The 26146-nt window shown below is 37.5% G+C and overlaps 2 long non-coding RNA genes across 5 annotated transcripts in view; one reads left to right on the top strand and one right to left on the bottom strand.

Moving 5' to 3' along the window:
* Window positions 1-242: 242 nt before the first annotated feature.
* Window positions 243-25282, bottom strand: LOC105499722 (uncharacterized). 4 transcript variants are annotated; one of them, XR_011623303.1, is made up of 4 exons: window positions 24865-25074; window positions 21444-21563; window positions 12007-12183; window positions 243-451 (listed from the first exon to the last, which is right to left on the bottom strand). It is a non-coding gene; the product is annotated as an uncharacterized lncRNA (long non-coding RNA). The 4 variants fall into 4 exon arrangements; XR_011623302.1 differs by lacking the exon at window positions 243-451 and adding an exon at window positions 2860-3139; XR_011623301.1 differs by lacking the exon at window positions 243-451 and adding an exon at window positions 25229-25282 and having other exon boundaries at window positions 11737-12183; window positions 24865-25021.
* Window positions 5563-26146, top strand: part of LOC105499721 (uncharacterized) — a 60429-nt gene continuing 39845 nt past the window's right edge. Inside the window, exons 1-2 of the long non-coding RNA XR_011623304.1 lie at window positions 5563-6298; window positions 7513-7775. This is a non-coding gene — a long non-coding RNA (uncharacterized lncRNA). The remainder of the gene's footprint in view (window positions 6299-7512; window positions 7776-26146) is intronic.

Below are 26146 nucleotides of genomic sequence, written 5' to 3'. Positions count from 1 at the left end.
GTACCCTATACACGTTCCCACATTATATACATGCATATACATTCCTGTTTACATTGACATTCTCTATGAAAGTAGGTCAAGCAAGAATATTGATGAACTAATAAAATCATGTTTTATTTTCAAAATAGCTAATACTTACAGAATGCACAATTACAAGCTTATTCTTCTATTTGCATTATTCCAAAAATGTGTGTATTAAAACAAATAAATAAATAAAACTGCAATGATTTTAAAGCTGGATTTATGTTTATTAGTGAAAAGTGACTTAGTTCTTAGCCCAGCTGGGCCTCTGAGACAGCCCAGATGCTGGGTCACTGTTCAAAGGCTGCAGCCCATCAGAGGTCAAGGTGTGCTGGCCTCCTCAGGCACCAGAGCCGCAGAGGAGACAATCCAGATGCTTTGGGAAGCAGGAACCTGGAATTCCTTCATGGGAGGTACCAGCAGGTATTTCCTAAAACGGAAGGGCAGGGGAGTACATAAACACAGGTCTTGCTCTGGGACAAATCAAGGAGTAACATGAGCATGTTTAGCTTGGTGTTGGTCTTAGCCGAACAGGAAAGGTGGTCAACCGTCTCCACGGTACTTTAGTGTATTGTTCTAGCTGATGATGTGGTCATTTTATCAATAAAGTAAGTAACTCGGTATAAGCACATATTTGATTTCTCATTTCAAGACAAAATATTTAAATATTGACTACTCATTTGATTTAAAACATTGAACATTATAATTTTAGCAAATTAATTTTAAATATTTAATGTCTAATGTTAATGAAGGGGGCGGCAGGGGAAATAATAGGCCCAAATAGGTGCCCCCCTAGGCAGTACAGTATAATATTAATACAATTGATTTAGTTAGACAATCTCAAGTTCCTATTTAAAAGTAATTTGTAGCCTTCTTTATGAAAATCGTGGTGTTTGACAAATGTAACCTTTTCCTTTGCAGTTTCTGCCCAAGAATTCCAAGCATTTCACATATGAAATAAAAATGAAAGAACACTCACATGAACACTAAGGAATGCTCACATACACACCCAAAGGGAAGAAGGATGTACACATACCATCAGTTTGATTGAATTGGTAACCAATTTGGTGACCAAATGAGACTCGTGAGATTCATTATTTACTTTCAGTTTAATATCTAGTGTGGATTAATTGAATACATTTTTCACTCAAGTTGGTTAATATCACTAATATAGGCAGTCATTTTATTTAGGCCCCCTAAGTCACACTCCCTCGCTTGTGAGATGGCGAGGCCTTGACTTTCATCCTTCATAATACCCTCTGTCATCAGGAAACGCTCTGTCTTTCCTGTCTGGAGTTGTATTATTCCTTATTATTGGTCATCATGAGTTTGTGGAAGTTAATGCAGCACTTTTGAAAAGAAGAAAAACAAATGACGGAATCTCCCCATATTTGATCAGGATGTAATCTAACTTCTGCCAGTAAAGCTCCTGTATCAGACAGGACAGGTATTTTATTTGGTGGCGATGGCATTTAATTCGGATCATTTGCTTTCCATTAAGTAGTGCATATAAAACTGAGCAACGGAGATTTTTACTTGCAGGCTGTGGTGTGATACCTTGGATAATGGACACACCGACAAAAGTTAATGAAGTTCAAACTCCTAGGCAAATAGAGTTTAGAAGGGAAGGTGCCTTTTCAAAGCAAGATTGAGGCTGTCACTCAACACTATCAGCACTAATTGGTGGACTAAATATCTAAGTCAATCAGAATCTAGTCCCTAGGAAAGCAGAGAAAGAAACAGGTAAGAATTCAGAAGTTTCTTGAAGTCAAAAAATGGCGCTTGCTGGCCGTGCGTGGTGGCTCACACCTGTAATCCCAGCACTTTCGGAGGCCAAGATGGGTGGATCACAAGGTCAGGAGTTCAAGATCAGCCTGACCAATATGGTGAAACTCCGTCTCTACTAAAAATACAAAAATTAGCCAGGCATGGTGGCGGACACCTGTAGTCCCAGCTACTCGGGAGGCTGAGGCAGGAGAATGGCATGAACCCGGGAGGCGGAGCTTGCAGTGAACTGAGATCGTGCCACTGCACTCCGGCCTGGGGGACAGAGCGAGACTCCGTCTCAAAAAAAAAAAAAAAAAAAATCCCTTGCTGTCAAAGTCAATTTAATTCAAGCAGGGAAATAATCCATCTGGTATTATAATTTATTTTAAAATTATGGGAAAATTGTCTTTTCTCCTATTACTCCCTAAACAGTAAGTAGGCTTTTAATTCTCCTTTCTAAAATCTTGGTTAACAAACAATAAGAGCTTGAGAGGATGCACAGTTTGTTTTCAGTGTCTCTCTTTTTTACCCTGTGAGTGAAGTAATATTATTTCTGAAAGCTGGGGGAGAATATTGCAATGAAATTTATTGGTGATGGTTTTCGGGATAAAGAAACCTTCCAACAGCAGAGCTTTTTATATCTGTAACACAATGGAAGGCTTTGGTTTGATTTTCCCTGTCACATATGCCATTGTTGTCTATTCATGAATAGCCTTGAACTCCTTCTGCAAGAAGAACACCACTTTAGATAGATACTTTATGAACTCATAGTGCAGGCAAAATCTCCAGGATGGGGGATAATATGCAGTACCACACAGATTGTGTTGTTTTCACAGTTTGCTGTTGTGTTTCTTAGTAATTCACATTGAACATGGAATACGGGATATTTTGAAGTGATATATATTCATCAAGAAGATGAGCTGCAGCAAAGTCGATCTGTTTTGCTATGTTATAGTAAGTGATGAAAGATTTAGGCTGAAAGGGACTGTGTATTATTTCAAATGAGGAAACGAGGAATGAGAATAGATGCTAGATGTGCAAGTACTGGTTCAGTTTCCATAAGCTGTAGAAAATAAATTCAGTTTATTCAGAAATTCCTTCAGTCCATCAAGATAGTAGTTCTTAGAGTTCGTTATCAGTGTCTCTTGTGCCCTCTTCATCCCACTATCCCCTATCCAAGGTATATGTGGAGCTACTTATTCCTATTTGGGTTCCTTTTTTGACTTTCCATTGATTACTGGGAAAGGTAAAGGTCCATTTGAAAGGTAAGAATTGTTCCCAGCTCTTCTATAGGAATGCAGCATCTTCAGTCTCCTCAGCTTCTCCTATTAATCTCCCGCCTGGCTTTCACCTAAAACAGATAAAGAAGGGACCCTTCAGAACTCTTTTGTTTCAGTCTTTGGCACCTCCAGTGCCCCAGCTAGATTGCAGATTCAACACCATCTTCCCTCCACCTTCGCTTTAGGATCAGAAGTGAACAAATAATTTCGGGACTGGAAGATTAAAGAAGAAACTTGGGAGCCCTAACTTCTAAGTCTGGGTGCAGGTGAAGGCTCAAGGAGATCAGGGCAGAGATAAGATGGCCTAAGAAGAGAAAATATGACTTGGGTACAGATAACTCGTCTGAGAAGGCCAGGAGGAATTTCTAATCCAAGAGGGGAAATAGGGAAAGAACTAGAGCCAATGATGGATCTAGTTGTCTCTGCATCACCCTTTGTATTAATGAAGAAATCCCTGTCTCAATGATAAAACAAACAATAAGAAGATAATCAAGAAAATGACAAATTAGTAATGTTTTCCAGGACAAACACCATAATGCCTTTCAAATGTGCATCATCACTGTCCACTTAGAAAAAGCCCTTCTGAGAGCTGCTGGTGAACTTCTCTGCCCTCATAAGGGACCCAGTCTCCTCCCCTCTTCTTGATTTCCTAATAACAATTAGGCAGTGTGTGTCAAAGGCCTTAGACTGGACATCATTTTAAAAACTCTGTAATTTTTATGTCTTAAAGAACTTAGGTGTAGTGGTTGCAGAAGAATTCTCACTTTCCTACTTCCTGCATGGAAGTGATTCAAATGAAAGTCTTATTTCCAGTTTTGATTGTAAGGTCTCTTACTTTCCTCATTATTAACTATATTTACTTCCCCGGAACTAAGAAAGGTTTTGGAGGAAAATTAATCATCAGAATGCCCTAATGTTAACATATTTCCATAGAGAAGAAACAAAAAGAAGGGATAGAAAAAGGAAGGGAGGAAGGAAGGGAGGAAAGAAGGAAGGAGAGAAGAGAAGAGAAGGGAGGAAGGAAGGAAAATGGAGAACAGGCATGGAAGAGCAGATCCACTGTACTGACTGCTAAGTATGTTTAAATACATCATTCCCTTTGAATCTTTGTGAGACTCCTAAGCTAGATGTGATTCTCCCAGTTTTACAGACAAGGGAACAAAGACTTGGAAAAATTTTAAAAATTTCCCAGGGTCACAGATAGTAAAACCAAAGGAAAGAAGGAGGGGAAGAGAATCAGAAAATGGTAGTTGGTCTGACTGCAATGTCCAAAATTGACCTTTTCCAATAATTTTAGAAGGTGACACGATTATTGAAAGACTATTGTGAAAAGCTATTAGAAGAAGCTGAATGAAATTGAGGGATTCCCCAGTAGTCACAAGACCCGGGAGAAGTTATAGGGGAGAGGCTTGTAAGGCTCTAACAGGTACTCAGTACGCAAGGGTAAAATAAGTGACTCCTGCTCCAGCAGCCCCCACAAGCAAGACCCTCGCACCCTCCACACCACACACACACACACACACACACCCACACCCAGGTATCAGCATGCATGTCGGTTTTGAGGTGATTTGGAACAGAGACTGCATGTCTAATAAGAAAGTGTACGAAGAATAGTGACTGCAGGTAGGCTAGCTACATAATTTGCAGGGATGCTTGTATAAAAATTATTAAGAATTTTGAAACAGTGATAGCAGAGCTTTAAACCAAGTACAGTTTTTCCGAGCATGAGGTCCTGTGCAGCCGTGAGCTGACCCTGGATGCAAGTGATTTTGACAGATGACAACTGCTCTCAAGAACTGAGAATGGCTCTGCCAGTTCTTTCCTCATCTAGGTGAGAATACAATCCACAATCTGTATTTCCACCTTTATCAACCATTGTCTTAATCCTCTTCCCTACTACACGGAGAGGTGATGTCATGAGATCTGGCCTGAGGCCTCCATCCTTGCTCCTTTATCCAGCCTTTCTGGATGACTTACTTCTTTTCTTTTCTGTTCTTTTCTCTTGTTTTCTTTTCTTTTTTTCTTTTTCTCTCTCTTTCTTCTTTCTTTTCTTTCTTTCTTTCTTTTTCTTTCTTTCTTTCTTCTTCTTTCCTCTCTCTCTCCTTCCTTCCCTTTTTCCTTCCTTTTTCTTTACTTTTCCCCCTCCCCTCCCCTCCCCTCCCCTCCCCTCCCCTCCCCTCCCCTCCCCTCCCCTCCCCTCCCCTCCCTTCCCTTCCCTTCCCTTCCCTTCCCTTCCCTTCCCTTCCCTTCCCTTCCCTTCCCTTCCCTTCCCTTCCCTTCCCTTCCCTTCCCTTCCTTTCTGAGACAGTTTTGCTCCTATTGCCCAGGCTGGAGTGCACTGGCATAATCTCAACTCACTGCAACCTCTGCCTCCTGGGTTCAAGCAATTCTCCTACCTCAGCCTCCTGAGTAGTTGGGATTACAGGCCACCATGCCCAGCTAATTTTTTTTTTTGTATTATTAGTAGAGACAGGGTCTCACCATGTCTGCCAGGCTGGTCTCGAACTCCTGATCTCAGGTGATCCTCCCACCTCAGCCTCCCAAAGTGCTGGGATTACAGGTGTGAGCCACCGTGCCTGGCTGACTTATCCCATTTCTCCCTATTCTTAGTTGCTTATCTCAAAATCCATTTTCTCTATAAAATTTTCTGTTAAAACTGGCAATTTGATAACTTCCCATCTGATCTCACACTGTTTAATCTGTATATTTAGCCCCTAATGGTGTTTAATTTAGCAGTTTGTTTTTTTAACTTGTTTTATGTCTAATTATTTGAGGTGTGAGACTTCTGTATCCCTCAAATGATGTGTATTTCTTGGAGGCTGGGATTTTACAAAATATTCAGTACTCTGGGAATGAGGCGAAGGGAGTAAAGGCACTGCGGGGCTGGGCTTCCTCCCTCACATCTTCAACAGGCTTCCGGGGCGTGGGGAAATGCCAGTGTGTGCAAGTTTCTATGGCAGTGTCCTGACCTGAATGTCGCTAAAAGAATTGCTAAGTGGTCTCTCGTAGGAGTGGAGCTGATTTCCCCAGAGCTGCCCCTCTCAGTGTGGTCCACTGTGAAAACACAGTGAGAGCTAATTGTTTTCTGACAGATTTATAATTCCACTAAATCAATGCCACCATTTAGACCAGATGGAAAGCTGTGGACCAGACTGGCGAAAAGAAATACGGGCTTCCACTTTTCCTTTTCCCTTCTTTTAGAGGACAAGTAGCCATGGAGGGAGTCACAGGTAGGTGGGAACTTGGGTGTGCTGGTATCGCCACATGTGGGATGATGGGGGCGTAGTGATCCTATCTTGCCGTATGTGTGAATATATGTTTAATGTATTAGGCAACAATACTGTGGTGCACATTTATTTGTATTCTTTTCCAGATACCACACACTGAAGGCATTACAATAGCTATTCAGCTGTACAGCTACTTATAATTATACACAGCTTAAATCTCTCTGAGCCACTCTCTCCCTGCTGCAGCCCATAGGAAGCAAACATATAATACATTTGGTTCTCCCCATGCATTTTGACAACTTTTAAAAGGCATCAGGATGATGTTTGCATGCATTATGTAGCTAGAAGAATGAAAACCCCATTACAAGATCTAAAATTACTAGATTCTTTTAAAGTGACATAAATCAAGCCCATTTGACATCACCATTTCAGGCACTTATGTTGCAGGCACCAGGAAGAGTATGCAAATATAAATGGTGCGTTTTAGTGACAGAGAGGGTGAAGCCTCAAACAGAAAGATTTAGAATGCAGCTACATTTGATACCCAAAGATATAAAATACTCTTCCTCTCTTGGTGGACACAAGTGAGTGTCTTGGGCTATTTTAACTGTCAGTGATCATAATAGCTTCATGGTGTCCTATTGATCTGTGTGATTAATATCCTTATCTAATGGAGTGCAGACCGTATTGGATGTTTATAACCTCCACACCTCTTCCCAACACTAATGTGGGCTTGGCTATGTGTAACAGGGCTATAATTCCCCCATAAGCTCCCAGGGCATCCTAACCTGCAAGTGATGCTACCGTGATTTAGTAATGCCATCAGTGATCTGGGGCCAAATTATCTTTACATGGGCAGTTGTTAGTTGTTTATAATCTACTTTGTTAAAATTTTAATGATAATGGAAGATCATTCTCCTGCTTTGATGGTACATTTTATTTGTTTTTAAAAGGTGAAAGTATCTGTTTAATTCTTTAAGACAACTTTTACTGGTAGCTTTACTGTCTTAAAAGGTCAGATTGCAAAATAAACTATTCTAGAAGTGTATGGTTTCTTAATAGAACATAAAATCTGAAAGCCAACTAATTTGTATAAAAATATCGAGGTATATAGCCTCTGGCATAATCTATTTAAGATGATCTTGGTCTGAATTTTCTTTCTTTCTTTTTTTTTTCTTTTCTTTTTTTTTTTTTTCTTTTTCTTTGTTTTTTTTTAGAGATTGGATCTCACTCAGTTGCCCAGGCTGGAGTATAGTGATGTGATAACAGCTCACTGAAGCAGCCTCGACCACCCGCCCAGGCTCAAGTGATCATCCCACCTTGGTTTCTTGACTAGCTGGAGCACCACTGCCCTGGCTACTTTTTTGTATTTTTGTGTTTTTTGTATAGACAGGGTTTCACCATGTTGTCCAAGCTGATCTTGAACTTCTGTGCTCGTGTGAGCTGCCTGCTTCGGCCTACCAAAATGCTGAGATTACAGGTATGAGCTACTACATTTGGCCTGAATTTTCTCAATATTTCTGTTATTTTACCAAAAATGTATGTGAACATCAATTAAGGGTATGTGTGTGTACATGTGTGTGTATCAAAGAGAGATTTCCCAGTACCAGATACTGAGATCGTCTTTATTTCAAAATACATTTTTGTAATATAAAGTGGAAAAATTAAGTAACAAAATACCCCTTCAGCTATTGTTTCTTATTAAAATTAAATATGCAAATTACTTTCATTGTTTTAAGAGAAAAGATGCTGCATTTATTTCTACAGTAATTTAGCTCATACTTTCTTTAATATTTCATTTGTCTTGCCGTAAGCAAACAAAAACTGACATAAGCTCTGAGTGTACACATTTGCATATGTGCATACACGCATGTGTATGAGCATGAATTTTATGTATCTGTGTGTCCCTGCATATTTTTACATGTATACTAGTGTATGTTTGTGTGCATGGGCATTCATGTGGGCCTTTGCGTGTGTGCATGTTTGTGAATATATACATGTGTGTAAATAGGCAGTTTGTGTAGACCACATATTAGGTTAATTTTCAAGTCAACATAAATTCACTGAGCATATACATATGTTCCTAGCATTTAGTGAGACACACACGTATGTCCCTAGCATTTAGTGAGACACACATGATCCAAAAATGAGTATGATCCTTTTTTAGACCTTAAAAATATCAGAGCAAAACAGGAGAGATAACTTTGGATACAAAGAGTAAAATTTTATTTTAAAGTAATAAAATGCATGTTTTACTAATTTAATGTATGAAGCACTTAGCAGATAGGATGGGCTTACACATTCAGAGAAAGGATAGACAATCAATAGAGGAAGATCATGATGATATGTGAGAGAGTATTGAAACTTAAATAGAATTTTGCCCTTTAGAGAAAGGCAGGAGAAGGTAAATTAGAATAAAGAGAGCAGAGTGAACAGACAAATGGAGTTGTGACAGCCGATGCTGTGTTGGAGCAATGGTTATTTAAATGTTAGGAGCATAGGAAACATGAAAAGAGACAGGAAATTAAGATTGCCTGAGTGCCTACTGCAACACAGGGAAACATGGTGGTGGAAAAGGTGGGTTTTGTCACTGAATTGTCCACATGTGACTCTCATCTCTTCCTTTTACTAGCTGTGTGATTCTGTGCAAATAACCTCTCTGAACCTTGGTTTCTTTTTGTGATGGTAACTACAGTGAGGAGTCATTGAAATGATAAACTTAATACAATGACTGGTATATAGTAAGCATTTAAAAAGGAGTATTTAACTGCTATCTTGTGCTTGTCCTGGAGATAATATTGATAGTTAAAAGTCGTTAAGCTTCCTACATCACAGATAAATACATCACGCCATTTAATTTTTACAATAGCTATTTGACATGATTACTATTAGTATCCCCACTTAGAGATGAGGACATCTAAAAAAAGTAAATTCATATAGTCAAGTTGTTCCAAACACACTTAAAAGTTTTTCAATAAACTGAATCGAGTATTCATTTTTAAAATTTAAGTTATAATTAATTAAAATTGAATAAAATAAAAACTTCCGTTCCTCAGTCACACCAGTCATATTTTAAGAGATCAACAGCCACAGGGAAGACGGGTAATTACCCCACTGGGCAGTGCAGAACAGGGGAATGAGACTATCGCCAGATCATTCAGGTCATGTAAAGCTCATAAAGGATTTTGTCTTTATTCCAAAATCAATGGGCCCCACAGAAGAGTATTAAGCATGGGGTGACACGAAGAGGTTTAAAATGTGAACAGATCACTCACAGGCAGTGTGGAGAATGTTGATAAATAGGAATGCCAATGCTACAATTTAGGCCACAGATCATGATAATTTGGATAAAGGTGTTGATGGAGATAGAGAGAAGTTCATGGATTCAATAAATACTTAAGGGAAGAAATCTGCAGGAGGAGTTGATGATGGAGTTGAAACAGAGGGAGATACTGAAAGAAGACCAGATTGCAATTGGTTGTTGAATTATCAATGGGTCAAGAATTTAGGCAGGACTTCATGAGGATGGCTTGTCACTGTTTCATGGTATCTGGAATCTCACCTGAAGAAAATCCAATGGCTGGAAATGGCTTGGATGGCTGAATAGATGCCAGTATCTGAAGACTCCTTCATTTGCATGTTTAAAGGCTGGCATGGGATGACTTAAAAGGCTTAGGCTCAGCTGGGGTTGTCTACTGGTATAACTATACACAGTGTCTACGTGTAGGCTGGGCTTCCTCATGGCAGCCTTAGCGTTGTTGAATTTCTCTCATGGCAGCTTTCCATGAGCATTCCAACAAATAAGGTTGACATTATTCTATATCTAGTCTCAGAAATCACATACCTTCACTCCCACTGTACTATTGGTTGAAATAATCACAAACTCACACAGATTCAAAGAGAGGGTACAGAAACTCCACCTCTCAATGGAAAGAATTTCAAAGAATTTACAACCATGTGGTAAAACCATCTCAGTACAATCTGGGACATTCTCACTTGAAGGTACCCCTGAGTCATCTAAGAGAGGTAGTTGAATACCCTGGTCTGAAGATCAGAGATGAAGTTAGGATGGAGACATACATTTATAAATTGTCTGTTTTGGTGTGGTAATTAAAGTAAAACAGAACTCCTAAGGAGAGAGTCTAGGTGGCTGAGTAGAGTGCCTTGAGGAATTTCAAGCAATGACTTCTCTGTAAAGAAAGAACTCTGCAAGAGGAGCAAAGAAAGTGAAGCCAGAATCTCGGGAGAAAGACAGGAGAGGATCAAGCTTGGAGAGGCAGAAGAAACCTGCAGTTCAGGAAGGAAAGAGTTATTTTAAAACTTCTGTGATGTCAAGAAAGGAAAGGCAGGTAAATATGTCTTGTGTTTATTGACAAGGAAGTCTTTGTTTACCTTTTGAAATTATTTTGTTTGTGTAAATGATGAGTTGATGGGTGCAGCACACCAACATGGCACAAGTATACATATGTAACAAACCTGCACGTTATGCACATGTACCCTACAACTTAAAGTATAATAATAATAAATAAATTAAAAAAAAAAGAAATTATTTTGTTTTAGAAAGAAAAAAATCTGAATGCAATGCAAAAGATGAGTGGCTGCAGGAAAAGCCTGAACTCAGGAAGAAACTGGGGATTGATCTATTCAAGCCAAAGAGTCGAAATGACACTTTTTTTTCCCCTTTTTTTTTTTTTTCTTTTTTTCTTTTTTTTGAGACGGAGTCTTGCTCTGTCGCCCAGGCTGAAGTGCAGTGGTGCTATCTCAGCTCACTTCAAGCTTCGCCTCCAGGGTTCACGCCATTCTCCTGCCTCAGCCTCCCGAATAGCTGGGACTACAGGCACCCGCCACCTCACCCGGCTAATTTTTTCTATTTTTTAGTAGAGACGAGGTTTCACCGTGTTAGCCAGGATGGTCTCGATCTCCTGTCCTCGTGATCCGCCCGCCTCGGTCTCCCAAAGTGCTGGGATTAAGGGCGTGAGCCACTGTGCCTGGCCTAAAATGACACTTTTAATTGGACTGCAGAGAGCACAAATTGATGAACTAAATGCATAATTTCTCTTTTTTATAGAGATGAACAGTTTCATCTAGTCATGTGTGTCATATTAAATACAATATTACCCAAAATAAAGAAAATAAAATTCTATACTGGGTTTCTTTCACACAATATTATAGACTGGAAAGATCTAAATATTTGTGTAGATGTAACTAAAATTTTTGTCAGATTTGGAAAAACATGTCTAGCTACTGTGAGTTCATGCTAGATGTAACCACATAAGACTGCTAAAATAGATCAGAATTTTTAGATATGAGAGAAATAGGCTTTCCATATCTAGATTCCATTCTGTCTGAAAATTTTTTATGTAATAAAATACTCCCACAGTTTTAAAAGGAACTCAAAGTTTAGTTACTTAAAACACACACAAACATACAAACACATATACAAATTTAATATTGTGGGACAAAAATATTTCTTCTCGAAAAATGAATATACTTCTAATGTACATATTAGTTTGAAATTTCATACAGATATAGTTATTTATTCAACTGATTTACAATAATTTCATATTCAAATAACAAGAATTTAAAGAAGATTCTAGAAATATGACTACTTCTAAAATTATAACTACATCTAGATTCTTTTAAAATTATTCTTATACAAATATGAAATGATTTTTAATGAACTGGAGTTAGGTGTTTTCGGTTTGAATTACCCAGATACATCCTTCAAATTCCTGCTCCCTTTGTGATGATCGATCCAATCATATTATTTGTTTTTAAGATCAGTACTGAAAGCTGCTGCTGGATCAATACCAGTTCCAAAGAAGGTTATGATGACTGGATCGTGTATCCCACAGTTTCCTTGCTAATATTCACATTTCTGCCAAAACCTGGAAGAGAAGCCATAGAAATAGAAAACAAGAGTTTATTTTTCTGAATAAACTAGCTTCTGTCACAACATAAGCCTTAACACCAGGATTTTCTTAGTGCCAAATATGCATTTAAGACTTAAAAAGCACAGTTTGGTTTAGTGGAAAAAAATATTAATTGTATATTAAACAAAGTAGTCACATATGTTGCTTTGTATAATAAAAATAGATCAACCATAGGTTAACAATTTTAACCTATCTCCCTGATATGCAGACTCAGTTTCCCTTACTTTCCAATCCCTGTGAAGAGACAGCACTTTTGTCTGATTTTGTAAGAAGAGATATCCCAGGAAAAAGAACTGGTAAAGTACGCATTAATGAAGCTATATTGAGCACTAGTTCTATTTCCGTTTCCTTTTAGTTAAAAAAATAAAAAATCTTTCCTTTTGCTGTTTTCTTTGATAATTTGGCTTCAATGATCTTACTCTTTCTTTCTACTAAACTGTGCATTTTATCTCTTCACTGTGCCACCGTATTTTTTAAACTTGGCAGTTCACTAGATCTCACTATTCATAACAGGTTTATTTATACCTGGTGACTTTTCTATCTGAATAATGCATGTTTTAGAAGATCATTGCATATTAGCATTAATTGTGGAAACAAAAGGCCAACAGGTGGAATCTAATATTGATTTACTTCAAAATAACAACTGATATTCTTCAATGGTGGCCTGCTATTGTGAGAATTTTATGAGCCCTGTATGCAGTGTTTCTGAAATTTGAGTAATGCATTAGCTTATCTCAAAGAAACAGTCTTCTAGACCTATAGTGTTGTTTTATTAGAATGTGACTTACATATATAACATAAAATTTGGGGCCAGGCACGGTGGCTTATTCCTGTAATCCCAGCACTTTGGAAAGCCTAGGCAGGAGGATCACTTGAGGTCAGGAGTTTGAGACCAACTTGGCCAACATGGTGAAACCCTATCTCCACTAAAAATACAAAATTAGCTGGGTGTGGAGGCAAACACCTGTAATCCCATCTACTGGGGAACCCAAATCCCGAGAATAGCTTGAACCAGGAGGCAGAGGTTGCAGTCAGCCGAGATCTCACCACTGCACTCCAGCCTGGGCAATAGAGTGAGATTCTGTCTCAAAAACAACAAAAAAAGATAATAATAAATAATAAGTAAATAAATAATAACAATTTGGTATAAATTTACTATGATTATGGTTTCTATACAACAATGCAATCAAAAACTAATCTATGAATTAATACAAAATAATAAGTAAACATAAAGAACTTCTAATTATAGTGAGAAATATAATGCTTTTGATCCATTTTTGTCTTTATTACTATCCATTGACTTTAATCAAGCAAATTCAGAATATGACTGTTGGCATTACAATAGTATCTAAATAGCAATAAATTAAAATTCAGCATAATCTGTCATTCCTCCACAAACAAAATCCTAATGTTTAACTATCTTCATTTCGAGATAAAATTAGCATGTGTAACATTGAAATTTATATTAAATTGGTATGTAATCCAATTATTTCTGGAATCAGAGACTGGAAAATTGTATATGAAGTTGGCTTCAACTCTTGCAAAGTAAGAAAAACATATTTTCAACAAAGTACATCACTGGACTCTTGAAGGAAATTACAATTTATTAGAAATGAATCCTCTCATTTTGCATTTAAAATTTCAAATCCTCATGAAGCTATTATTTGTCATTAAGCCTTTACTTGACTTGAATATTTTATTTTTTTAAGTTACTGTTCTATTCTGTTCTATTCTCTGTAGTCTAAAAGGATGAAGGCAATGTATTGCGTTTGCACACATTGTCATTTCACCATGTAGAATTGAAGCCTTACTTTATTTTAAAAATTAAGTTTTTATATCATGGAACTGTCACATGTGGATGTTTCATGCAGTAGATACATTTCATATTTATTTCTAGTAAAATAATTCAATATAAAAACAATAATTTAGCTCAAACCTGCTACTGGTTCCCAGATATATTGATCCCAAATTAAATATACCTATAATCACTTGGCATAAACATGACTGTAAGAAATACAGAAGTGTGTATACCAAGTCTTGTGGTAAAACTGTTCTAAGATGGTGATCTAGATTAATTAGAATAAATATTTTTAAAAAATCTTTTACATTCAGAAAAGTTTTAGATTTACAGAAAAATTGTGAAGACAGTACAGGGGGTTCTCATACAACCCAAACCCAGTTTCCCCTTATTAACATGAATGTGGCACGTTTGTCACAATTAACAAACCAATACTGATATCATTATTAACTAAAGTCCAAACCTATTTAGATTGTCTTAGTTTTATCTAATGTTGTTTTTCTGTTCTAGGACCCCATCCAGGATACTACATTGCATTTCATTGTCTTGTCTCCCTAGGTTTCTTTTAACTGTGGCAGTTTTCAAACACTTTCTTTGTCTTTGATGACCTTGACAGTTTTGCAGAGTACTGGTCAGGTGTCATGTAGCATGCCCTTTATTGGAATTTATCTGATGTTTTTCTCGTGATTAAACTGGGATTATAAGTTTTACAGAGGAAGATACAGGTAAACCACCATTCTCATCACATCATAGCAAGGGTGCACGCTATCAAAATGACTTATCACTGTTAATGTTAACATTTGCTATATTGTTGAGGAAATGTTTGGCATATTTCTCCGTTGTGAAGTTACTTTTCCTCCCATTTTTATACGTTACTTTCTGGAAGGAAGTCACTGTGTGCAGCCCGCACTTAAAAAGTGAGGAGTTATGTGCCACCTCCTTGAACCTAAATTATTTGGAATTCCTCTGTATAGGAAATTTGGTTCTTCTCTCTTGCTTATCTATTTATTAAATCACTTATTTATTTCAGTATGGACTCATGGATATTTATTTAATTCTTTGGGCTATAATCCAATAATATTTTATTTATCTTGTTGCTCAAATAATTTTAGATTTGGCCATTGGGAGTTTTTTCAGTTGTCCCTGGTATCGCTTGGCATGTTCCCAAAATTATGTGTGTTTTTTTTTCTTTCATTTCCTTACTTACTGGCACTACCAGATGCTTCAGTCTAATCTTATATATTTCCTTCCCCAAGCCTACAATCAGCCACTTCTCCAAGGAGCCCAGGGAAACAGTCATGATCTGAACTCTAGATGTGCTTACTGCTACTTGGGTGTCATGGCTTCTAGGCCCCCTCAGTTCACAGAGCAAGGACATATATATGTGTATATGAATTCATACATATATATGTTCAGAAGCATCTCAATATCTAGAGGCTAGAAAAGGCATGAAATGAATTTTCCCCTAGATTATCCAGAAAGAATGCAGTTCTGCTGACTCCTTGATTTTTGCTTAAGTCATTTCAAACTTCTGATATACAGAACTGTAAAATAACAAATTTGTGTTGATTATGCCACTAAGTTTGTGATAACTGATTACAGCAGCAATAGGAAATGAATACAGATAAAGACAAATGAGACTGAACATGTTTTTGTACACTTATTCATCACTGTTCACCTTCTTTGGTGAGAGGTCTGCTTAGATCTTTGGGACATTATTAAATTGGGTTGCTTGGTTTCTTGTTGCTGAGTTTTAAGGGTTATTTGTATTTGTTTTAATATAAAACCTTTATTAACTATGTATTTTGTAAATAGTTTCTCACGGTCTGTAACACCTATTTATTCTCTTAATATTGTCTTTTGGAGAGCAATTTTAATAAAGTCTAACTTACCCATTTATCTTTCATAAATTATGTTTTTTGGCATTGTATCTAAAACTGATAAACAAATTCAAATTCATGCAGATTTTATCCTATGTTTTCTTCTAGAAATTTTAGAGTTTAGCATTTTACATTTAGATCTGTGACTCATATTGAGTCAACTTTTGTGAAAGGTTTGTGCGTAGGTTCATCTTTTTGCATATTGATGGACTACCTCCCTGACCAAACTTTAGTCAGGCTCCTCTGATCTTCTCAACTAGTCCTTGAACATCCTCAGATCATGGTTTTTAACACTATTCTCCAATAAAGACAGTTTTATTTCTTTCCAATTTGCATGGTTTTTATTTTATTTCCTGTTAATATTGCACTAACTAGAACTTCTAGTATGGTTTTGAATAGGAGTCGTTCCTTGTTGCTGATCCTAGGGGTGAAGTGTCCAGTTCCTCACCGCTAAATATGTTGTTAATTGTGTGAATTTTTTTTTTTTTTGTAGATTTTTTAAATCACTTGAGCAAATTTCCCTCTGTTTTTAGTTTGCTGGCATTTTTTTGTCATGAATTGATATTAGCTTTTGTCAACTGCATTTTATGCGTCAATTGATATGAGCATATGATTTTTCTTTTTTAGCTTGTTGATATGTAAATTACATTGATTTTTGAATGTTGAACCAACCTTGCCTACTTAGAATAAATTCCACTTGGTCATGGTATATAATTCTTTTTATATGTTGTTGGATTTAATTTGTAATATTTTGTGGGAAATATTTACATCTTTGTTCATGAGATATATCGCTCTATAGCTTTTCTTTCTTCTTGTTATGTCTTTATCTGGCTTTACTATTGGAATAATGATGGTCTGATAGAATGAATTGTAAGTTAGGATGCTCTAACTTACAGAGAGTTACTTACTCAGACCATAATTACTTTCTCTAATGAGCTGTAAGTTAGGATACTCTAGAAGTCTCTCTCTAATTTTTGGAGGAGATTGTGGAGAAATGGCATTTCTTCTTTTTTAAATGTTTGGTAGAATTCAACAAGAACGTTGTGTTGTAAATGGGGGATTAAGTTACTCTTAGAGAGTCTTTAAGAATCATTCCAACATGGCCACGAATATTACTCTCAGGTGTATATGAAAGTGAAATATTTATTTATTTATTTTTATTTTTTTTATTATTTTATTTTTTGAGACGGAGTCTTGCTCTGTCACCCAGGCTGGAGTGCAGTGGCTGGATCTCAGCTCACTGCAAGCTCTGCCTCTTGGGTTCACGCCATTCTCCTGCTTCAGCCTCCTGAGTAGCTCATAGGTCTTAGAGACCAGAGGCATGGCATACCACACAGGGAGCCATACGGGAGGAGCTCCCAAAGTGGACTTAACCAAGCACGTAGGGAGAAATGGTGGCATAGTGGGGTGGGAGGGAGAATGAATGAGGATCAACCTGTGGGTAAGTGTCCTTACTTACAGTGGGATTTCACAGGCAAAGGACATGAGGGAAATTTGTTGGTGTGTTGAATGTCATTAGGTCATAGGCAGAGGAGGGCAGGAAGTTTTAACTTGTGGTAATGACCAACTTTGTGGCACTGATATACCTAGTCACCTGAGTGGAGTGTTTATAGCCTGTTTGTGGGGACATTGAGGCTTTAGAAAAGTATGAAGTTTGAAAGATTTATGGTGCAGAGACCGTCTAAAATTGGTGCTTTTTGGGGAAATATTAGTAATTATTGATTTAATTTTTCTTAGATACAGGCTGTATTTTCCATTTCTCCTTGTGTGAGTTTTGATACTTTCTATCTTTCAAGGAACTGGTCCATTTCCTCTAAGTTAATGAATTTATGGACATAGACTTGTTCACAGTATTTGTCTCTTATGCTTGTAACGTCCATGAGATCTGTAGTGATGAAACCTCTTTTAATTCTAATATTGATAATTTGTGTCTTCTCTCTTTTTGACTTGGTTAGCCCAGCTAATTTCTATTTTGATAGTTGTTAAATTAAAAATTCAATTTTCTTAATAGTTATAAGGCTATTTAAGCTATATATTTCCCTTTGTATAAATTGTGATAGGCTTATTTTTTTAAGGAATTGTTTCCTTACCTCTGAGTTGTCAAATTTACATTTTTGGAGCTATTTGCAGTATTTGCTTATTATTATTATCATTGTTATTATTTATGTCTTCAGGGTCTTAGTGAATATTCTCTTGTTTTATTCCTGATACCAGTAATATGCATCGTCTAATTTTTTTCTTTGTTAGTTTTGTCAGAGTTCATCACTTTTCTTGAATATTCCAAAGAATTTGCTTCTGTTTTTGTTGTTTTCTAGTTTTCCTGTTTTCAATTTCATTAATTTCTTCTCTAATTTTTATTATTTACTTTCTTCTGCTTATTTCGTTTTTTTTTTAAATTTTTCTTTAGTTGTGTATAATAGAATCCAGGTTAATGATTTTATATCTTTCATCTTTTTATTGTATAGATTTAGTGTAAATTTCTCACTAAACACTGTTTTACTGTACACAAATTTCTGATAAGTTGTATTTTCATTTAATTTAAAATACTTTAAGGTTAGAATGACACTTTTGAAATATTAAAATTGCAGTGCAGAAACAAACATTTTGCATAGAGATACTTTTGGATTTCTGAGAGTACCCAAGGGTTTGCAGTCTCCATTTTGGGCTGTCCTAGAGTACCCAGTAATGATACTTTCTCATGCTACCTACTACAATCTGTTTCGCTGACAAGTTGAAAGTTGGACAACTATGTTCAGAAGGACATACCACTGTGATTTCAGCAAGACCAGAGAATTTAAACTGTGTTCCAATGCTTAATGGCAGAAAAATTTCTCCTTCTAAAGGAAACCATTGGTTAAAATGGTCAAAGAGGTGAAATCAACCATTTTGTGCCAAACAGCTTCAAGAGGAAACCTACTCCATGAGAAATCATGATAGAATCAGATTTTCTAAGTCCCCTAATCATCCCTGAAGTTTGACTTATTCATCTTTTATGCTTCCTCCATGCCCTAGTAAAAATTTATAAACTAAGTATTGTATCCACAAAAGGACATATATTTATCTAGCACTTACCATATGCCTAATCCTGTGCAAGCTACTCTGAGAGATGCATACAAGAAATAACGACACCCTCATCAGAAACTACAGTCTTGTCGGGTGAACAAGACTGTCACCAACAAAATAACTAGTAAGCAATATAAGTCAATATGTAATTAAGTCATGAGTGGTTAAGTGACGACTGTAAATACCACCAAAATTTCATGTGAAACTGTTCACAGTATCTCTTTTACTTAGGGGGAGTTTAGAAATAGAGTCTGTTTAATAGACTAGGCAATAACATCTCATTAGTTGCTTTTATTGGAAGGGACAGAAAACGAGTGGAAACTGAAATAGCCATAGAAATAGCTCAGGTCACTGACCCTGCAAATTACTTTTAATGCAAAGACATATCAATTCCTTTGATTTTGTCTCCTTGGATGAGTTCTGAAATGTGATCTCCACTGGAGTGGAAAATAATAATTTTTGACTGAATTCCAGAAAGGAATTCCTCCCTGCCTTGTTCCGTGCCTGTGTGTGTGTGTGTGTGTGCGCGCGCGCGCGCGTGCATGCAAACGCATGCGCGTGCAGGGGCACACGTATGTGCACATACACACATGCATGCATAAGGGGGAAGTAAGATCCATTGCTTCATGTTCAAATCAAATGCTTGACTACCTATTGCATTAAAATGGAGAGGGGTATCTTTCACCAAAAACCACTCAATTCTGTTTCTTCACATCACAAGCCCGAGCTAACACCTGGTGTTTCCATCAGGCAGGAAGAAGGCTGAGGAAGATGGGTGAAACTCAGAATGGGTACCCTTTGTTAAAACCCAGAATGGCACTGATTGAATATGTGGGACAAGCATGTAATGACATGCATGGTAACTCCTGCTGATGGTTTTCACTCGGGGAGACTATTGCAACCGTCCTTTATTATCTCTCTTATGTTTTTCAAACTGAAGTCATTTATATACCACTTTTATGACATTTGCCACATCTAATTACCACTCATATAATTACTTAATGTATCCTTTTATTTATGTCATAAAACATTGGATACATTTATTATTAGTAGTAGCAATAGTGCAGGGCATTTTATATTACTTCTACAAATGTAAAAACCTGTATCATATGGCCTTCATAGAAGAAACTCATTTTAAAAGATTTTTCCCCCAAATTTTTGAATAAAAATAACCAAAGTATTCAAAAACACCCAGAATCAGCTTATGTTCCATTAAAAGCACACATGACACACTTTGGGAACTATGGTCATACAGGCAAGGTCTTCATTATTGAAGTACACAAAGCCTTCATGATCTGGCCCTGGTTTCTCTTCATCTCTTTCTGAGCCATGTTTTACACCCCATTGTTTAGCTTGCTTGAATAATAATAGTAATTCATGTTTCCCTCAAATCCACTCTATTTTAGACACCTGGCTCACAGCAATTCCTAGGTGCTAGAAAACATTTCACTCCTTGGTTCACCTAAAAATAATCTGCATCTCTTTTAGACATTAGCTGGAGCATCATCTTTTCCCTGAAGCTTTTACTGACACCCTAAAGTAAACTTCTTTTTTTGTATGTACCCTATAACATTTAAATAACCTTCTTTGTTTTGAGGTCTCTTTTTGTCTACTAGATTACAAATACTTTCTGATATCTTGAATAAACCAAAGTCTCTTTGGTAGCTCCACAATTAGTTTCTGCAAACTTGCTCAAGCCTGAAATTCTGCAAAAGCAGATACAATTCTTTGCTTTAAGAAACTGTGTTTGCTCTTAAAGTTCAATTGCACCTGAGATTGAAATTACTCAAATATGCTAAGGTGTTTGCAGATCTGTGCAGAGGTTTTTTGCAACCCTTCCTGAAAGTAAGTTTTGAGAGACAAAGATGGAGAGAGACATGGAAATGTGAGAACTGAGGGGAGGAGACATAACAAATTGTAGAAAGAGATTGTCCATTCTGAAAGTTGCCGTGTAGGCCACTATACTGGTGGTTTCAACCAGAGTACACTACAGCAATACAGAGAAGCCTAGGTCCTGGGTAAATTGTTATTCTCTCTGTATGAGAGAAAAGATTTATTTCCTCGTCCAACCCTGGGACAATGGCTGAGATCCCTTAACAAAAGACAGAATAGCAAGAGGAAAGCATGCAAATATATTTAATGTAAGTTTTACGTGGCATTGGAGCCTTCATAAGAAAATGAAGTCCCAAAGAAACAGAGGAAACTGTGTATTTTTATGCTAAATTTGGTGAAGAAGTGGATGGTTGTGGAGAAGTGTGATTGGAAATAAGGAGCATTACCTAATGGTAATAAACTGGGGAGAATTTAGTAAGGCTTGTTCGTTTAAATTATTATTTGTGCCCCTGTGTCCTCTGAGATAAAGGTAGAGGGAATGCACTCTCAAATGAGAATCTTAAGACCTGCTTCAGTGGAAAGTCAGAAAATTCTCTTATGGCTTGCTTCAGGGGAAAAGGGTAGAAGAAGATCACAGAGGCCTTTCTGCTTCTGCTGTTCTCTCAAATCCAAGGAGCCACATTTTGAGGAAGTGTGTGTTGATAGTTCCCATCACCTCCACGCCCACCTTGGAATTCATCTCAGCTCCAGAGTACAAACGGCTGTGGGGATGGAGAAAATTCCATGAAAAAAACACCTTGGGCTAGTAGGAAATGAACCATAGCATAAGAAGTGATACATATCCTAAGGAAACTCAGTTCTTGATCTTTTGATAAATAGAAGAAACAGTATCCACTGAAATTGACCTAATAGGCAAAGGTGTGATGCCATGGGATGTCAAAGATAGTCACTGTTTTTAGACATGCATAGTCACAAGCTCCTATATAGAGGAAGAAAATAGAAAAAAAAAAAGGAAAATATATTATATTGGAAAAAATCTAAAAATAATTTCACAGTGCCATAGTTGAAGATTGCTACAAGTCCATGGAATTGAAATAATATTATAGCAAATAGCCTGTGCACTCTTCAGCATGATTTTCTCAGATCTCTGGCAGAAGGAAGTAATTCTGGTTCTCAGTGGAGAGTTGGAAGGTGGAATGCTTCCAATTTAGAACAAACTCTCAGGTCTGTTTGCCACATGTGGTTTTTTTAATAGTCATTTAAGTTTGGCGAAATCCCTTTGTGGAACTATGGAGGTGCCTCCTTTCTGTCTCTTAGCTTGCCTCTTTGAGGCCATTAATTTTCACAGATAAAATAAGATCTTACTATGTCATAGAGCATATTTAAAACATCTGAATTGTTTCTACAATGAAAAGAAATAAAGCCCAATTTCCAGAGGCAAAACTTCTCCCCTAATTTAAGGTGAATGTGACCCTTTTATTTCTTTAGATAAATTTATTCGCTTTATATAAAACATAAGGCATTGCTTCCTTCTGTAGTCTTAAGGAGGTGGTGAGATACATGATAGACATATGAGAAAGGATTTTCTCTCAATTTGAAGACTATGGAAGCCTGTGACAGTTATTCAAAGTTGTTATAGAGATTATATTTCTCTTCAATTTCAAGAATTCTGAATGTAGAATTTATAACTTTCTATGGACGTATCTATTTCAGTGATCTGAAACTAGAAATGCACTACATTTTAGAAACAAATATCTAAATTAGTGAAAAGTCCTGAAAATAAAAGTTTGGTTACCATCACTGCAGGGGAGCTAGCTGTCATAATTATATCTTATTTGGGTCTTTCACTTGGGGGATCCTATTCATTATCTTTGGAATGTCACATAAATGATTCTCTGAGGATACCATCTAATAAAAATACTACCCAGCTGTGTTCTGTTCTTCCTGCCCGTTCCTTCCTTACAAATTCAGGTTTCTAGTTACAAACAGCAACTAAATTCAAGTGTGTTTCTTCCCTTTCAGCAGCTTGTAGTATCTAATTTTACCTCTTTGCAATCACAACCTAAACAATGGAAAGATAACGTATTTTTAAGAATAATTTTATTATGTTTTTATATTGTAGACTGAATACACCAAGTTCCCATTTCTACTACTGTAGTTTAGACCATGATGTTTCACATGGAAATCATGAAGTTATTCAGAAAACTCGATGCCTGCCTCAGCTATAAGTTTCAGATAAGCATATTTTGAAATCGTTCAGGCATTATCTTATAATATAAGCATATTTTGAAATCGTTCAGGCATTATCTTATAATATAAGCATATTTTGAAATCGTTCAGGCATTATCTTAGACCTACACTTTGCTTGGACAATATTTTACAGTATTCAACTTCTTTTTATTGACAAATTCCTTGTAATTTATTATTATTACACAGCAAGAGCCCATATACTGATATAAAACACAGTAAGTAGAGCTTATTTAAAAACAATTTGTGTTATGAAAATTGTATCTTTAAATTCCGTCCTTTAGAGATATGTGAAATCTGAACTCCTATGTTTCTGAAGAGCGCAATACTGTGATAGATTGTGTGTGTGTGTTTGTGTGTGTGTTTGTGTGTGTGTGTGTGTTTGGTGTAGGGAGACAATGGACAGTTTGGAATGAATTCTCATGCACACATGGCCTGATGGAAGCATTAAATTCCTAGGCATCCCAAAGTACCTTCCTTCTTTGCATTCAGACTCTGTAAGATTTCCATATTATTTTCAGAAGAGAAATGATTTCTTTTTTTTTTTTTCAAATTCCAAGACAGCCAGAATGACGCAAAATCCCAGTGGTACTTTAGCATGTGAACCAGGAGAATGACATAGGGGCAGCAGCCCTTCATCATGTCTTGTACTTTATTCAGTGCTATGTGGCATGAACATAATGGTTTTTTTACTAAATTATAAGCATGTTTCTTATACAGGGAAACATGCAGGCAAGAAGACATTTGAAATAGCTGAAGTAAAGAAATACAGACTGGGCTCGGTGGCTCATGCCTGTAATCTCAGCACTTTGGGAGACAGAGGTGGGTAGATCACCTGAGGCTAGGAGTTCGAGACCAGCCTGACCAACATGGAGAAATCCCATCTCTACTAAAAACACAAAATTAGCTGGGTGTGGTGACTCATGCCTCTGATCCCAGCTATTTGGGAGGCTGAGGCAGGAGAATCACTTGAACTTAGGAGGTGAAGGTTGCAGTGAGCCGAGATTGCACCATTGCACTCTAGCCTGGGCAGCAAGAGCGAAACTCCATCTCAAAAAATAAAAAATAAAAAATAAAAAAAGAGAGAGAGAGAGAAAAGAAATATAAAAATGATACAATGTATCTAGCATAGATGTGGCTCACAGGAGGAGCTGCAAGATATGCAAGGAGTCCCCAGGAGCCACACAGCAAAGTAAACAGCTTCCAGCAGGTTTTCATTTCAGCAGCACCGCCAGCAAACACCTACCATCCCAGCCTTTTTTTGTGAAATTATAAGTTCAAATTCCAAGCACCTGGGAAATTCCCAGGGGTTGAGCTGGAACAGCTGTGGCCCAGAACTCCTTTTGCAGTTCTCCAGGAAGAATACTGTGTCCTGAGAATCTGAACTCTGGAATAATTCAGCTCTTCACCATCCCCACATCCGTCCCCACATAGTCAAGCATGACAGCAAAATAAAACCCACAAAAAGGGGACATGGGTGCCACTTTGAATCTGTGGTCACTCATCGGGGCTTTTAACACTGCATAGAAATTCTAATGAGATTTTTTGTTAGCTTGCTTCCCCACTCCCTGAAATGGCAATTTAAAATATTTTCTACTCAATTCACATCTGCAATTTTCTCTCTTCTCATTCTCAGCAGATGTCCTTCCTACCTCAAAGAAAATTAAAACAGAAACCATGAAAACAAACCACCTCAACTTCCTGACATCATAGCTACAAAGCTATTTACTTGCTCCTTTCCTTTTCTTCTTCTCTCCTGGTACAAAGTAATAAGTGCCCTTTTTCCCAAGTTACTTCTTGTCTGAATGTACTCACCAGTCTCCAGGAAGCAAACCTGGGGCTCTGCCGCACTGTGGTCTCTTCCCTGGATTACAGCAGAGGCCCTCTGAATGGCACCTTGGCTCTTGGCCCACCTTCTGTCCTGGCCCTCTGCTACACTTTCCAACTTACAAGCAGAGTGCGCATGACAAGCCTAAATGGGGTTATATAATTGCCCTCTGCTAAACCTTTTGGTACAGGCTGAATTGTGCATCCCCTAAAAATTTATATATTGAATCCGTAGCCCCCAGTACCTCAGAATGTGACTGTATTTAGATATAGGCTCTTTAAAGAGCTAACTTAGTTAAAATAAGGTCACTAGGATGGGTGGCTCCTAACCCAATATGACTAGTATCCTTACAAGAAGAGATTATGACACGGATACACACAGAAGGAAGACCATGTGAAGACACAGGGAAAAAGACAGCCACCTACAGGCCGAGGAGAGAGCCCTTAGAAGAAACCGACCTTGCTGACATCGTGATCTTGGGCTTCTAACTTCCAGAATTGTGAGAAAATGAATTCCAGAATTGTGAGAAAACAACCTTGCTGACATCGTGATCTTGGGCTTGTAAATTCCAGAATTTTGAGAAAATGAATTGGTTCTGCCACTCAGTCTGTGGTACTTCGTCAAGGCAGCCCCAGCGAAACTCTTCCACCTTCTAATGATTTTTAGTCATCTCTGGAATAAAGCCCACAGGCTCTAAAAAGTTCCTAAGGCCTAGGATGATCTGACTGACTCTTGCCTCTGCTGCCTCAGCCTTAGACACTTCCTGCCTCTCTCCATTGCAGCCACACTAGTCTCTGTGCAGTTCCACATACATCATCCTCCTTCTTTTGGAGCCTCTGGATGTCCTGTTTCTTCGGCTTAGAATCCTCCTACCTGCTCATGCTACTTACTCACCTAGTCAGTAGCACCATCCTTCAAGTCTCAGCTTAAACATCGCTCCTTAGAGAAGCCATCCTTGTTCCCTTAGACTAGGGAACAAGGGAATCTGTGGTAATTCTGTGGTAATCGTCCACAGAAGTTTGTACTGGTACTTTAAAGCCCTTATGACCCTCCAGTCACTTGGTCAACATATCTCTTCTATGCAAGATTGTATCCTCCAGGTCTCAGTACCATTTCTGCTGGATCTGTGATATATTTGGTGCTCTATGTGTGTTTGAATGAAGCCTCAGAATGAACAGGTTAACAGTAGCCAGGATCATGACCATTCTGGCAGGAAAATGGACAGAACTGCTTTGGACACAGTGTTAGTAAGATTTCCCCTGATTATCA

This window comes from Macaca nemestrina, chromosome 5, assembly GCF_043159975.1.
Source record: "Macaca nemestrina isolate mMacNem1 chromosome 5, mMacNem.hap1, whole genome shotgun sequence".
Classification (NCBI taxonomy): Eukaryota; Metazoa; Chordata; class Mammalia; order Primates; family Cercopithecidae; genus Macaca; species Macaca nemestrina.
Note: the sequence above shows the minus strand (reverse complement) of the source record. Positions and strands in the feature narration are given on the sequence as shown.